General features: G+C 38.7%; 1 protein-coding gene across 1 annotated transcript in view; it reads right to left on the bottom strand.

The window, feature by feature from the left end:
* The window catches only part of NCK1 (NCK adaptor protein 1), an 87,229-nt gene extending 70,192 nt beyond the window's left edge, over nucleotides 1–17,037 (bottom strand). Inside the window, exon 1 of the mRNA XM_045539124.1 lies at nucleotides 16,936–17,037. The gene's annotated coding sequence lies outside the window, so the exon portion shown is untranslated. The remainder of the gene's footprint in view (nucleotides 1–16,935) is intronic.
* Nucleotides 17,038–17,086: the final 49 nt, after the last annotated feature.

Raw genomic sequence — 17,086 nt, 5'->3', positions numbered from 1 at the left:
ACAAATTTGTGATCTTAGAATCTGAAATAGGTCTTACAGAGCTACAATCGAAGCCTGCATTCCTTTAGGAGACTGCAGGGAAGAATCTGTTTCCTTGACCTTTCCAGATCTTAGAAGCTGCTTGTATTCCTTACTTAGCTCCTGGCCACATCACGACTTCTGCTTTCATCATCAAATCTCTTTCTTAGACTGACATTCCTGACTCCTTATAAGGACACTTGTAATTAGACTGGTCCCACCCAGATAATCCAAGCTACCAAAAGCAACAACAAAAAAATAGGTAAATTGGACTTAATTAAAATTAAAATCTTTTAAAAATCTTTTGTGCCTCAAAGGATACTATATTAACAGAGTGAAAAGGCAACTCACAGAAAGGGAGAAAATATTTGGAATTCATATCTGATAAGGGATTGATATTCAAAATATATAAAGAACTCTTCTTAGAACTCAACAACAAAAGCCAAACAATCCAATAAAAAATGGGCAAAGGACTTAAACAGATATTTCTTCAAAGAATATACACAAATGGCCAATAAGCACATGAAAAGATGCTCCAATATTACTAGCCCTCAGGGAAATGCAAATCAAAACCACAATGAACTACTACTACATCACACCCATTAGGAAGGCCATCATCAACAAAAAACAGAAAATAACAAGTGTTGGTAGAGAAATCAGAACTTTGTGCTTTGCTGGTGGGAATATAAGATGGTATAGTCACTGAAGAAAACATACAGCAGTTCCTCATAAAATTAAAAACAATTACCGGCTGGCACGGTGGCTCACGCCTGTAATCCTAGCACTCTGGGAGGCGAAGGCGCGTGGATCGCTCAAGGTCAGGAGTTGGAGACCAGCCTGAGCAAGAGCAAGACCCCGTCTCTCCTAAAAATAGAAAGAAATTATCTGGGCAACTAAAAATATATACAGAAAAAATTAGCCGGGCATGGTGGCGCATGCCCGTAGTCCCAGCTACTCGGGAGGCTGAGGCAGTAGGATCGCTTAAGCCCAGGAGTTTGAGGTTGCTGTGAGCTAGGCTGACACCATGGCACTTACTCTAGCCAGGCAACAGAGCGAGACTGTCTCAAAAAAAAAAAAAAAAAAACAACCAAAAACAATTACCATATGATCCAGCAATTTCACTTCTGGGTATACAGCCAAAAGAAGTAAAAGCGGAGCCTCAAACAGATATTTGTACACCCATGTTGATAACAGGATTATTCACAGCAAAAGGTGGAAGTAACCAAAGTGTCCATCATCAGTTGAATGGCTAAACAAAATGTGGTATACAGATTCAATGGAATATTATCAGCCTTAAAGAAAAAACATGCTTCATGTTACAACATGGATAAACCTTGAAGACATGCGAAATGAAACAAGCCAGTCACAAAAGAACAAAATACTGTATGATTTAACTTATATGAGGTTGCTAGAATAGCCAAATCCATAGAGATAAAAGTTGAATGGCAGCTGTCAGGGCCTAGGAGGATGGTAAACTTGGGAACTGGTATTTAACGGGTACAGAGTTTCAAGTGGCAAAAATGAAAAAGTTCTAGGTGATGGTAATGGTTGCACAACAATGTACATGTACTTACCAATACTGAACTGTACACTTAAAAGTAATTAAAATGGGCTGTAATCTCAGCACTCTGGGAGGCCAAGGATCCTTTGAGGCTAGGAGTTCAAGACAAGCCTGGGCAACATAGCAAAACCCTGTCTCTACAAAAAAAATTTTTTTAATTGGCTGGGCATGTTGGCATGTGCCTGTAGTCCGAGCTACTAGAAAGGCTGAGGCAGGAGAATTGCTTGAGCCCAGGACTTCTAGGTTATAGTAAGCTATGATCACACCACTGCACTCCAGCCTGAGTGACAGAGCAAGACCCTGTCTCCAAAAACAATGGTTAAAATGGTAAGTTTTATGTTATATATATTACTACAATAATTTAAAAAGACCATGTACATGAATATTAACAGCAGCAGTATTCATAATAGCCCAAAGAGAGAAACAGTCCAAATGCCCATAAATTGAAGAATGGATAGATAAAATGTAGTATATTCATACAATGGAATATTACTCAGCAATAAAAAGGAATGAAGTACTGATATTTGCTATAATGCAAATGAACCTTCAAAGACAACAAGGTAAGTGTAAGACAGCAGTCACAAAAGACCACATACTGTATGATTCCCTTTATATGAAATGCCCAGAATGAGCAAATCTACAGAGACAAAAAGCAGATTAGTGGTAGACTAGGACTGGGGGAAGGGACGATGAGGGTGACAACTAATGAGTATGGGGTCTCTTTTTAGGGTGATAAAACATTCTAATATTGTGGTGAAGGTTGCACAACCCTGTTAATATACTAAAAGCCACTGAATTATATAAACAGATGAACTATGGTATGTAAATTATATCTCAATAAAGCTTTTTTTTTTAAGCAAACAAGACTAATGACCAAATGGAATTATAAAATGAAACACAGGGATGAATAAAAGATAACTAGAGGAGAACAGAAACACTACCCTTTGAATTCTTGCTCTGTCATTTACTATCTGTGTGACATTGAACAAGTTATATAACCTCTCTGTGCTTTGGTAACATCTACCAACAGGGTTGCTGTGAGGATAAATAATATGTAAAACATATTATTAGTACAATGCCTGCTACGCAGTTGTCCTTCCCCGTCCTATCCTCCCACCTAATGTTAAAAATTCTGCCACTGACTGTATGGAAATATAAATTCAAAGACAGTAGTACCAGAATTTTATGTTAAAGAATTTATATCTGTTCCAGGTAACAATCTAAAAGTCACCAATTATATGCTACTGGAAAGCAATTTTCAACTACTCATTGCAAGTTGATATCTGAGGCAAAGGGAAAGATAAACTTTAGACAGCTCTTCTCACCAATTATCTCTCAACTTCCTTGTCTCCTCCCTTTCTTCATTTTGAAACACTTCCTTCCTCACCTTCCTGCCTTCTTATCTTACCCTCTATTCTAAACTACTATTCTTACTTAGACTGCTATTGATCAGGAGAAAAGCAACAATAACTTACTTGTTTCCATGTTATGTTAAGACAGAAAACAAAAATGCCAGGCACAGTGGCACCCCCCTGTAGTTCCAGGAGGCTGAGGTGGGAGGACTGCTTGAGGCCAGGCTGTAGAGAGCTGTGATCGTGCCTGTGAATAGCCACTGCCCTGCACTCCAGCTTAGGCAACATAGTGAGACCTCATCTCCAAAAATGTAAAATAAAATAGAGGAAAAAAAATGACTGATTGCAAAGCTACAGGCCAGTTCCAAACTCTGCCCAGCTAACTCAAAGTTCCCTAAACAAAAAGATGAACAAACTTGAAAAAGACGAAAATGAAAAGATATACAAGAAAGCTCCTTCCCTTGTGTTACTGGCTCTCTTGTTTACCTGGAAACAAAATCGTATGACATCTATGACTGGACTATCTCAGTACAGTAAGCCCACTGTATCCATGGGTTCCACATTCATGGATCCAACCAAGGATCGAAAATATTCAGGAAAAAAAAAGTGTCTGTACTGAACATGCACAGACTTTTTCCCTTGTCATTATTCCCAGAGCCTAAACTATAGAGTAAACAACTATTTACATACCATTTACAATGTTATTAGGTATTATAAGTAATCTAGATACCAAGGGACAACTGCATACTATCCACATCCAAGTTTTACTACCAAAAAAATTGTCAGGTGCTCTAAGAAGTTGGTGGTAATACAGTTTGATTAAGCTATGCTTCCATTTTAAATATTCCCTTATTTCATTTTAATGTTAATTAAAAATTTACTCTCAAACTACTTTAAAGGGCAATGCCTTTCTAAAGGACATCTGTGTTATAAATGCTTCCGGAATAAGATTCAGTAAAAGGATGTGGTTAAGAAGCACAAACAGATGAACTACCATTGTATTGGTATGACTTTGTACACTTTCAGACCAGAAAATTCCTACTAAAAATATGTCAAAATAAACTAATGTTAGCTCTATGAAAGCTTTTAAGTTATCAATTCTAACCCACTGTAACATTCTAAAAAGAACATAAGTCTTAAAAAAAGTTACTAAAACAAGCCCAGAAGCCTTTTCTTCCTCTACAAAATTCTCAACCTTGATGCCTAAATGTATGTCTTGCTGTATTTCACTTCAGAAATGTTTAGTGGACACTTAATACACAGAACAAGTATACTAAGGACTTATAATACAATGTTATTAATCACCACAGCAACCTTATGAAGTAAATAATAATATCACCATTTTATAACTGAAGAAACTAAGGCTTCAAAAGTTTAGCCAGGCACAGTGGCTCAAGCCTGTAATCCCAGCACTTTGGGAGGCCCAGGTGGGAAGAATGCCTGAGGCTAGGATTTCAAGACCAGCCTAGGCAACGTAGTGAGACCTCATCTTCCAAAAAAATAGAAAAATCAGCTGGGCATCATGGTGTGCACCGGTAGTACCAGCTACTTGGGAGGCTCAGGTAGGAGGATCACTTGAGCACAGGAGTTTGAGGGTTGCAGTGAGCTATGATGACGCCACTGCACTCTAGCCCAGGTGACAGAGCAAGACTGTGTCCCAAAAAAAAAAAAAAAAAAAAAGGCCAAATCCCTCCTTTTATAATTTCTATTATGTAAAATTTCAAACACACATTGTAGAAGAGAGCAAATCCCCTAAATCCAACACCCTGCTACAATCACCAACTCATGGCCACTTGTTCTACCCATATTCTCTCACCTACTCATCCCCACTGCATTATTTTGAAACAAAACCTTCTTTTTTTTTTTTTTGAGACAGAGTCTCACTTTGTTGCCAGGGCTAGAGTGAGTGCCGTGGCATCAGCCTAGCTCACAGCAACCTCAAACTCCTGGGCTTAAGCGATCCCACTCCCTCAGCCTCCCGAGTAGCTGGGACTACAGGCATGCGCCACTGTGCCCGGCTAACTTTTTCTATATATATTTTTAGTTGGCCAGATAATTTATTTCTATTTTTAGTAGAGACAGGGTCTCGCTCAGGCTGGTCTCCAACTCCTGACCTCGAGCGATCCACCCACCTCGGCCTCCCAGAGGGCTAGGATTACAGGAGTGAGCCACCGGGCCCGGCCGAAACAAAACCTTCTCGTTTATAAATATTTCATTATATACCTCTAAAAAATAAATATTTTCATCCATAAACATTTAAGTGCATATCTCTAAAAGACAAGAACTCAAAGCTGGCCGGGCATGGTGGCTCATGCCTATAATCCTAGCACTCTGGGAGGCCAAGGCAGGAGGATAGCTTGAGGTCAGGAGTTCGAGACCAGCCTCAGCAAGAGTGAGACCCTGTCTCTACTAAAAATAGAAAAAAATTAGCTGGACAAAAAAAAAAAAAAAAAAAAAAAAAACAGAAAAAATTAGCTGGGCATGGTGGCACACGCCTGTAGTCCCAGCTACTCAGGAGGCTGAGCAGGAAGATTGCTTGAGCCCAGGAGTTTGAGGTTGCTGTGAGCTAGGCTGACGCCACAGCACTCTAGCCCAGGCAACAGAGTGAGACTCTGTCTCAAAAAAAGAACTCAAAGCTATACTCTTATCATTCTCATTAAGCTACATTTTCTCATACAAAGAAGAAAGCCCAAGGTACCCTCTGATCTCTAACTACTTCATGGAAGGTAACATTTCAGAACTGTCAAATACAATCACAAGAAATAGTAAGATTACAGGTAGCCAAGCTAACCTTCCCTCTTTCCTGAAACTCTTTACTGGTTTTCTTAACCCTATATTAAATTGGTTCTCCTCCCCAGCTCTCTACCTACTTCTGGTTTCCATTTCTGGCTCCTCTTTTTCCTCCCCTTCAGCCATCTGCTCTTCTCAGTATATGCCCTCTAGATAGCTCATCCACTTTTGTTTTCATCTTATCAACTCTGGCTAACTGACTCCCAAATCTGTAATTCCAATTGTGTTCTCTACTCCAGGTTATTGTTCCTCAACATTTCTACTTGAATGTCTTGCTATCACCTCAAACTTAACATGCATCAATCCTAACTCATCATTATCTCCAAAAACCAAGCTTTTCTATCCTCTTTACCAATCTGTTCATTACAAAACACTACCTTCCCATTCACCCAGCCTCTCCCTTAAGTCACATGTCAATTTGTGTTAGTTTTCCTTTGAAATATCTCTCATCCATCCATTTCTCTTCTATTGACACTGACACCACTAAAACCCAAGCCTTCACCAACTCACTGAAATTATTAATATCATAAGCACCCTTAGTTGTAATTCACTCTCTCAATTTCAGTCTGTTCTATATAATATTCATTCATTACTACAACATATTTACTGAATGATTACTGTATCCTAAGCACCGGATGGATGCTGCAGGGATGCAATAGTGAGCAAGATAGACATCTCTTTCTAGCAGAAGAAACAAAATTTTTTCAAATAATTGTAAATTGTGATACTGACTGAGAGAAACACAGTGCTATCATAAAGGACAGAGAATAGGAGCACTACTTTACTTAGAGCTTTTAGTTAGAAATGGAATTTAAGCTGACACTTTAAGGACAAAGAGGAGGCAGTCATATAAATATTTTAAGTAGAGTGCTCCAAGCAAAGGAAACTGCAAAGCACACAGGTGCTAGGAGGGAAAAAGCCTCACAATGTGGCCAAGGAATAAGAGAGAAAGTAGTAAATGTAAAGCTCAAACAAGAGACATAAGCCAATTTAATTCTACACATAATAAGAAGTCACTAAAGGTTGAGAGCCAGACGTAGTAAAACACACCTGCAGTCCCATCGCTTGAGCCCAAGAGTTAGAGACCAGCCTGGGCAACAGGGTAAGACCCTTGTCTCCAAAAACAAATCCATACATAAATAAATACATAACAGAGATTGCTAGTACTCACTAATATCTGCATCATTTGCACAGTGCTATATACATTTCCCAGCCATCCCTGCAGTTAGGTGGAATCACAGGACTCATTTCTGACCAATGGAATATGGGTTGAAGTGAATATGCCACTTCTAGCCTTTATTCTTTTTAATACATGGATTTTAAGGCTATAAACTTTCCTCTAAGCATGGTTTTACCTGTATCCCTTAAGTTATACCATATTTTCATTGTTTAGTTCCAAATAGTTTAATGTTATTTTTTCTCTAATCCTTGAGTTATTCAGGAGTATACTGTTTAATTTTCAAACAGCTGACAATTTTTTCTTTCTTTCTTTTTTTTTTTTGGTAATTGATTTCTGGCTTAATTCCAACATGTCAGAAAGCATACTCTAGAATTGATTATTTCAGTCTTTTTTAGTGTCCAGCATGGGTCCGTCTGGGAAAAATTTCCACAGGCACTTGAAAAAAATCTGCATTTTCTGCAGGTATTCGGTGAAATGTTCAATGCGTGTCAATTACATTCATATGTTAATCATGTTCAAATCGTTTATATTCTTTTGACTTTATCTTATTTTTCCACTAATTACTCGAGGTATAGTTAAATATCCCATAGTATGCTTACGGATTTGTCTAATTCTTTTAGTTGTCAATTTTTTTTTTTTTTTTGAGACAGAGTCTCACTCTGTTGCCAGGGCTAGAGTGAGTGCCGTGGCAGTCAGCCTAGCTCACAGCAACCTCAAACTCCTGGGCTTAAGCGATCCTACTGCCTCAGCCTCCCGAGTAGCTGGGACTACAGGCATGCGCCACCATGCCCGGCTAATTTTTTCTATATATATTTTTAGTTGTCCAGATAATTTATTTCTGTTTTTAGTAGAGACGGGGTCTTGCTCAGACTGGTCTCCAACTCCTGACCTCGAGTGATCCACCCACCTTGGCCTCCCAGAGGGCTAGGATTACAGGCGTGAGCCACCGTGCCTGGCCTAGTTGTCAATTTTTTGCCTACTAGGTTGGCAAAGATTACGAAGAATAATAATGCAGAGTTAAGGAACATCATGGTAAAAGTGTAAACTGATTTTTTTTTCTGGGTACCAGTTAGGCAACAGTTAGCAACATTCTAAGCATCTATATCTTTGAACCCAGTTATTTATCATTTAGAAATTGAACTTAGAGAGAGAGGAGATCCAAATAAGCTCTTCATGTACACCAAATACTGCTCAGCATTTACACTGATTCATGAATTCTCACTGAAGCCTTACAGTAATCCTTTTATTGGGTATTAACCCCGTATTAAAAATGAGAAAAAATGAGTCTTATAGAGACCTAAGCCCAAACAAATAGTAAGTGATGGACCCTATGCTAGAACCAAAATTGTCTGACTCTAAACGTTTATATTTATATATATATAGACATGGAAAGATGTTCCTAGAAGCCAAGTTGAAAAACAAGATGTAGCTTTGATCCTATGTTTAAAAAATGTGCATGAGTTTGCGTATTCATAGAGACAAGTCTAGAAAACAATCATAAATAATAAAGATGTATCATTTAGGGCAAAGAAAGAAATGATTATATAAGAAACCTGGATGAGACTCCTCATACAATTAAAACTAAACATAACTGAGCTTTCCAGAAGCCAAGACTTTTAAGTAAAGTTACTTCCTATAACACTGTAATCCCTATTTCTTCTACAGTAACATGTGGACCACATCAATTCTCCCTCTCATTTCTGACTGGTATCAGGGGGAAAAATACAGACACACATACATACATATATGTGTATATACATGTATGTGTACATTACTGTCTTGAACAGCTTCTTATGTAGAGCCAATTTATTCCTCCAGCTATCATTTGCCAACTATAGAGGGCTGATAAAAATGGCTCATTTAAAATATGATTTCAGCCTGTTCTTTTAAGCCAACAACTGCTCCTTTTCCAGTTCTTCAAAATATATGAGCCTCCTATTTTCTGCACTGAGATGGCAAGACAAAGAATGGTGCATACATATACATATTTGGTGTCGTATGATTTATTTCTTCCTCAACATTTCGCTTTTCCTATTCTTTGTAAGATTTTACATTAAAGAAGTATCTCATCTCTGATGATGGAGTATATCCTACAAATTATTACTTATAACTTCTATATATGCACTACACTTAATTAAATAGCTTCAGGAAGTTCCAGGATTGTAAACTGAAGCTTCTTTGTAGGAATAAAGGTAGAATTAGTCTAGAAACAGCTTCATTAAAGGAGCTTTATAAAAAGGACAAAATAGGCAAACTTTCTTTTTGTAAAGAACCAGATAATAAATATTTTAGGCTTTGTGGCCACAGAGTCTCTCATACATATTCTTTTTTTTTCCCCAACCCTTTAAAAATGTAAAAATCATTCTTACCTTGGGGCAATACAAATAGAGTTTCTGAGTGTTTCCCATTAAAATAGTGGATTTAATATATAAAGCTTTTTTCTTTAAGAAATTAACCCACAAGGGCAAAATATCCAAAAAAGCAAACAACAGTAACAAAATTTCAGATGCTAAAAGACAAGGTGGACAACTGGTAACTAACTCATTTAATGAATTCCAAAAAGGTGAAGCCTATGCCAGAAATTGAAAAATCCAATTTATACCTTGGAATTCTTGAAAGATTCAGGAACTGGCAGCACCAGGTACTGCCTGAACTGGAAGAAGAGGAAGTTAATAAGAAGACTTGCATGAAAGCTGTCTGAGAAGTAGTTAAACTCCTGGGAGTTTCCCAAATCTACCTGCCCAGTGGTTGGCTATTTATTCCACTCTAACAGAAGTCTGTTAGTTTATTCTCTTGAAAGGGTTGCTTTTTAAATTTTTTTTTTATCATGTTCTTTTTACTTGTTTTTCCCCAGAGCTCACAGTTGTTGTTTATTTATTTATTTACTTACTTACTTACTTTTTCAGTACTCTGGATGTTTTAAAGAGTCCCTGAACTAGTGGCCCACCAGATATAATTAAAGATCTATGTACACTACCAAAAGTGGGGGAATGAGCAGGCCACTCCCTTTTACCGACACAAAAAAACAGTGGCTTCCCTTCAGCACTCAGGCAAGTTGAGTTTTTCCTCGTGAACCTAACCCAAGAGGAAACACCTCCTAGACATCAGGGTTTTCTCAAAAAATGGCTCACTTGGACCACCATGTAATGATGTTCAAAGTCTATAAATCCCAATCAATTTAGCTATCGATCACCCAAGGATTTGACAGCTTAAGTAAGCTTCTGATGTAAAAGAGACCAAAACAAATGCAGAAAAACCAATTTAGAAGAAATAGTCTGAAAGGTGAAAGGTTTTTTTAAAAAGTCCTTTATAGCCTCAGAAATTAGAGAACATATTACACCCATAAAAAAGCACAGAATGCTATATAAAGAAATTTTTCTTCTTTCTTTTCTTTTTTGAGACAGGGTCTCACTCTGTCACCCAGGCTAGCTAGCTCATTGCAACCTCAAACTACTGGGCTCAATTGATCCTCCTGCTTCAGCCTCCCGAGTAGCTGGAACAACACGAGCACACCACCATGCCTGGCTAATTTTCCTGTTTTTTGTAGAGACAAGGTCTTGTCATGTTGTTCAGGCTGGTCTTGAACTCCTGAGCTCAAGCAATCCTCCCACCTCAGCCTCCCAAAGTGCTAGGATTACAGGTTTGAGCCACATGTCTGGCCAAAAAGAAATTTTTAACGAAACAAAAAAGAGCTCTTGGGAAATCAGAATCTTGACAGCAAAAATTAAAAATACAACACAAGGCTTAGGAAATAAAACATACCTCCCAAATAAAATAAAGCAAACAGACTAGGAAATGAACAATGGAGAAAAAAAGAAACTTAGAAAACTAATCTAAGAGATCCAAACAAATAACAGAAGTTTGAGGAAAAATAAACAAAAGAAATGGGAGAAAACCACTGTTACGAACTGTGTCTCCCCCCTTTCCAATGCTTTTGCTGAACCCTTAACCCCCAATATAACTGTATTTGGAAATAAGGCCTTTAAGGAGGTAATTAATATTAAATGAGGCCATAAGGATGGGGCCCTAATCCAAAAAGATGACAGATCTCTCTCTCCATGGAAAACCCATGTGAAGACACAGCAAGAAGACAGCTGTCTACAAGCCAGGAAGAGAAGACGCATCAGAAACTAACCTAATGGCACCTTATTCTTGAACTCTTAGGCTCCAGAACTGTGAGAAAACAGATTTCTGTTGTTTAAGAAACCCACTCTGTGGTATTTTGTTATGACAGCCCTAGCAGTCTAATATAAGCCATCAATATAATAATTCAAGAAAATTTCCCAGAACTAATGAACATAATTTTGCAGATTTAGAAGGTATAATGAATATTCAGGAAAACAAACTAAAAATAGATGTACAGTAAGTCACATTCTTAAGAAATTTCAGAATATAAGAACTACAAAATTCAACAAAGGCAAAAAACATTTTTATAATAAAGAATCCGAATGTCTTCAGACTTCTCAAAAGGATGACAAGCTAGAAAACAATGGAGCAAATTATTTGAATTCTGAAGGCAAATTATTTTCAACCTAGAACTGGTACCCAAGCAAATCAAGAAGAAAAACCAAAAAAAAAAAAAAAAAAAAAAAGGTTTTCATTAATGTAAGATCTCAACCTTTCACAAGAATCTACTGTGTTAGATATACTCCATCAAATGGAGAGGTTAAACCAAAAAAATAATAACAAAAACACTACATGATTTTCACAGAAAATAAAAGATTTAACACAAGAGAAAGACAAAGGAAGTCACTAGTTTCATGGTAAGAGAACAAATCCCATAAAACTATGTACCAGCTATGGAGGACTAGTTCAAGTAGGTTGAAAAACTGCTAAGGACAGCACAATTTTACGCCCAGGTATATGTAACCAAAAGTAGTTAGTGTCCATGTCCACTAAAAGATTTGCAAATGAACGTTCACAGCAGCTTTATTCACAATAGCTTAAAAGTGGAAACAAACCAAACATAAAAATTTACATCAATGATAAAAATTTTTTTAATTGGAATACTACGATCAATGAAAAAGTACTGTTGCACCCAACATCACGATGAATTTCACAAACACAATGTTAAGCAAAAGTAGCCATCTGCACGAGCGTATGATTCCATCTATATCAAGTCTAAGAACAGGCAAAAATAATTTATGGTGATAAAGGTTAAAACAGTGATTACTCTGGGGAGGGGACGGCATACTGATTGGGAGGGGACACAAAAGAGACTTCTAGAGCACTGGAAACGTTCTATACCTTGATCTGGGTGACAACTATACAGATGTCTACAATTACAAAAATCCATTGAGCTACACATTTAAATTTGTGCACTTTGCAATAAAAACAATTTAAAGACACTTTCTCTAAACAAGTTTTTTAAAAAGAAATTAATGAGATTTTCAACTGGATCCCACGACAGGAATTCAATCAAAAGGAAAAAATTTTAAAGTCTTATACACAAAGATTTTTATTTCAGAGTTATTTATAACTGCACGCGTGCGCGCACACACACACAGACACCCACCCCTGGAAATAAATTTAATAAATGAATGCCATGCCAACCCCGGATCTATTTCTCCAGTGTGAGAGAAAAATTGTTATCTGGTGTCTGTTACTAGTAGCCACACTTAATACTAACCAACCTAAAGAAGCCATCTGCCCCAGAAGGAAGAATATGTTCACAGGCTCTAAGGCAAAAAAAAAAAAAAAAGAGGTTGGCTATTTAAGGCCTAAAGAGGAAAGGGATAACAGCAGGAGAGGCAAAAGCCAAATTATACAAGGCCTTATAGGCCTCTTTTAAGAACACGGATAAGAAATTAAAAGAAACAAAAATAAAAGTAACTGGATTTCCCAGGGCACCAATGAGATGCAGAAGAGTTGTACACTAAATATTCTGAATGTTTCTAAAAATAAAAAATATTATTCAAGAACATGTAGCACCTAGAAGTGATCAAGCATCTCCAAGGAAAATTTTCCAATCCTTTATAAAATTAATGTTTCCACAATATAGCTGGAATACTGAAAAAGTCCATGGCATATTAAATTTTTGGTTACATCTATTATTTGAGTTGATCCACACAGCAACATGATTTGAAAATATATGCCGAAAATTCTGGAAGACCAATTCTTAAAAAAAAAAAAAAATCCTTTGGAGAAGCATCCTATTCCCTACAGAACTTCCACATACTCTCACTGCTTTGTTTATTCAGTTGATCACCTAAACAAAAGCAAAAATCATTCATACGATATTCATGTCCAATTCAGCAAAACTTAAGTACAATTTCAGGAATAAGGAAGAAGAGACTCAGTGTTTCAACAGTTTACTTTACCTGATAGTTTAAACAAATAAAAACATGCAATTATTAACAACCAAAAAATAGATGAAAAACAGACCAAAAGAGTAAGCATTCATTCCCTCCAGAAAGATTTCACCCTGATAGTTTTCCATACTGTCTCACAGCATTAAACTAAAATGTAAGAAAAATACTACAAATATGTAAGAAAAATAGCAAGGCAACCCTATGCTGCTTCTATTAACAGAAACCTTAGAGTTAAGAAGGGGGAAAAAATGGAGAATATATTAAAGCTCTCTAACTCACCAAAACAGAACAAATGATTTTTCAAATATTTTGCTCAACAGGCAGATGCACTGCTGATTCTTAACACATGAATAAGATAACAGTAGCAAAACGTGAAGTGTTACTTTTCTAACACTCAAAAAAAGAAAGAGAACATTTTGCTAGATCATTACATTTAGTTACTGTGATAAGCCCTCCAGAGATTTCCTCCAAATCACTACACTATTTTTCATCTATGTTCAAGGGCCCCAAAAATTCATTCTCTTTATCAAGAGATTCAAACAGACAAACTAAATTCCAGCAGTAAAACCTGTAAGGGATCCAGTTCACTTTTTAGTAGGTCATAGGACTCAACTGCAGGGATGACATTATTGTTACCGCTGATAATACATCTAAAAAGCATAGGAAGACTCCATATAGACCTTAATTAATTGTTAAAATAACTTATGATGCAAGTCACCAAGGTATCCCTGCCCTCAAGAAGTTTTCAATCTGTATGAGAAGGCATAAATACACAAAATGAAAAATAATGTAAAGCAAATCATGCAAAATGACCTAAGAGATGAGAAATTATACGGTTTCATAAAGAATACACAGAACTTGAGTTAGGAGGTCAAGGTTTGAGTCTCAGCTCTTCCCCCTTAACTAGATGTGTGAATTTTAGTGCAGGTATTCTGTATGTATTTCAGTTTCCCTATCTATAAAACAGAAGGTTGGATTCCAACATTCCTGCAATGATGTTCTACGACACTATGAGATGAGTCTACATAAGATTAAAATCAAGGGAATGGCAAAACAATAAGGAGTATGGGTTCAAAGGAAAGCAACAACATAAAGAACTGAGGACCAAAAATGAAACAAAATTTTACTTCATTTGCTACTTAAGTAATTTAGGGAGGGGGGAAAAAAATTTCAAACAGACCGGGGGAGGTGGCTCAGGCCTATAATCCCAGCACTCTGGGAGGGCAAGGTAGGAGGATTGCTTAAGGTCAGGAGTTCAAGACCAGCCTCAACAAGAGTGAGACCCAATCTCTACTAAAAACAGAAAAAATTAACCAGGCATGGTGGTGTACACCAATAGTTCCAGCTACTGGGAGGCTGAGGTAGGAGGAGTGCTTGAGCCCAGGCATTTGAGGTTGCTGTGAACTAGCCGGATGCCATGGCACTCTAGCCCAGGCAATAGAGAGAGCCTCTGTCTCAAAAAAAGTTATAATAAAGAAAAGAAAGGAAGAAAAGGAAGGAAGGAAAATTGATTTAAACAGGCAGCTTATGCACAGGCACTCAAAGTCTCAATGGAAACTATAAAAAGGTAGAAAAATACAAAGTGTAAACAGACAAAGAGATTTGGTTAGGTTAGAGTGGACAGCTCCTATAGAGAAATAATACTGGCATCAAAAAAATAGGTTTTGAGCAGACTGTTAGAAGCCTATGAATTCTGATCTATACTCTGTAGTAACAGAGAGCTATGGCTGGTTTCTGAACAGTGAGGGGTGTTTGGAGCATTATTTTAAGATTTAGGCCGCAAGCAGAACATACTAAGTAGGGAGAAAACAAAAACAGGCAGAAAACCCAGCAAAAAGGCTGGCCAGCAGCTTAGAGATAAAAATCACTGGCAACAATTGGCCATGCATAGAAATAAAACCAAGGTTTGTGTCTGAGTAATAGAAAGCATGGTAATGACACCAAAACAAATTTAGCATATGGAATCAGTTTTGAAGGGAAGACTGTAAGTTTTATCTTTGAAACAGTTTAAAGTGCGGATCACCCAGACATAACTGTTACCTGAAATCTTTAAATGTCATATTTGGCCCTGTCAGTTGTCTTCCTAAAACAGCACAGCAAAGTATTTATGAAGAACTTGTTAAATGTTTAGTGATTTCAAGAGTTCCCTTCAATTTTACTTATCAACTAAATAATCATTTAATTTTCTGATGTCCGTAGAGAACATTTGGCATTTTTCCTTATTATAAAGGTGAGTAAATTGTAAAATTATTAAACTATGTTTTAAAAAACATAGTGCATCTGTATTAAGCCAAGTCTTCCTGACAAATGATTTACAATAATCACATCAAATCTACCCTGAGCTTTGGAAGGAAAGTTCTCAGAGGTCCAAAAGAAAAAGAAATCCAGAGGCATTAAGTGTCACTCAATGTCTAACAAAACATTACGTGTAGGTTTCAACTTTTATTTAGATGGATCTGAAAGCACAGGGAAAATATGGACAAAAAGATAAGGCCTAGAAAAATAAGACATTTTAAAATATAATCCCCAAGTCAAAATGAAAAGAAAGTACCATTAATCAACCAATGCATGTTTTTCAAGTCACTATGAAGTTGTGAATGGGTGCCTATTTAAGAATGGAACATCATCGACAATTACCAAACAAACAAAACTTTCTTCTTGAGTTATTTCTCCATTAACTTTGTGATCTCACTGAAGGTTGAGACTTGAGGCACAGTGATTTCCAAGTGCTGAAGAAATCGTTATGATTGCTTTGTCAAAAATCTATCCAAGTAAGATTTTAAAAATGAATACCTCTTGCAGAACTTACCGGTTCTGGCCATTTAACACTGAGCTTCTTTGCTCCCCACCTAAGATGAGGTTAGAAAATTCTCCGTAACCTCACTCTTTCCTAACTTCTAATGCTTCTTACCAAATGACTTGTCCATCAGGTCGACACCGAGAGCCTGTGTTACGGTTCTCAGTCAGCCCTGAACAAAACCCAGCTTCCCGAGTTTCTAACAGCGAATTTAACTTCTATGGGAACATACAAGAAAGATTACAAAGCCAACCTATCCAGATAACTGTTTTACCGGATCCATCACAACTCAAGTCAAAAGCTCAAAGCCAAGCAACTCGCGTGCGAATCTAAAGCAGGTCCCAGCGACTGAAGTAACAGCCAAGAACGAGGAAAACGGCCGGGGGAGGGGTGGGGGGAGGGGCGCGGGGCGCGTCCCGAAGATGTCCACACGCTGCACCGGGCACGACGCTCTCCCTCGTCTCCGGGAGAGCCCTTCCCTCTCTGCCCCGTCCCTACCTTCCCACCCTCAGATGACGCCACAACTGGCAACAGGACTTTCTCAGGAAGACTGCCAGGGAAGCGCGCGCGCCACACGCTCGCTCTCCCAGCCCCGGGGCTGCCGCCCGGGCTCTCCCCGCGCCCCGACGCTCCCGGGCCGCGCGGACGGGGAGGCCGCTCCCCAGGGCAGCGGTCCGAAGGTCGCGTGGAGCCGCGGTGCAGACGCCCAGGCCCGGTCGGGCAGCGTCCGCGCCCACTCCGGCTCAGCTCCGAGCCGGCAGACGGCGCCCCCGGGGCTAACTTTGCCGGGGAAGAGGAAGCGACGCAGGGAGTGGAACGGACAGTGTGCACGGACAGGGGACGGAAACGCTGTCTGTGTGTGTGTGTCTGCCTGCCGGCAAGGCCGTCCCACCTTCCCTTTGCCGAGCCCGGCGACGCCAGCTCACCTGAAGAAGGCACCGGGACGCCGCCGCGGCCGCAGCGATGGCCGTTACGGCACGAGGCCTGCGCTCCGCCGCCGCGTAGCTCTCGGGAGAGGGGCGGGGCGCGCGCGCGCGCGGCGGGCGGGTCTGCCCGGGCAGGAAACCCGCTCCCGGC

Source organism: Lemur catta, chromosome 1 (genome assembly GCF_020740605.2).
Source record: "Lemur catta isolate mLemCat1 chromosome 1, mLemCat1.pri, whole genome shotgun sequence".
Classification (NCBI taxonomy): Eukaryota; Metazoa; Chordata; class Mammalia; order Primates; family Lemuridae; genus Lemur; species Lemur catta.
Note: the sequence above shows the minus strand (reverse complement) of the source record. Positions and strands in the feature narration are given on the sequence as shown.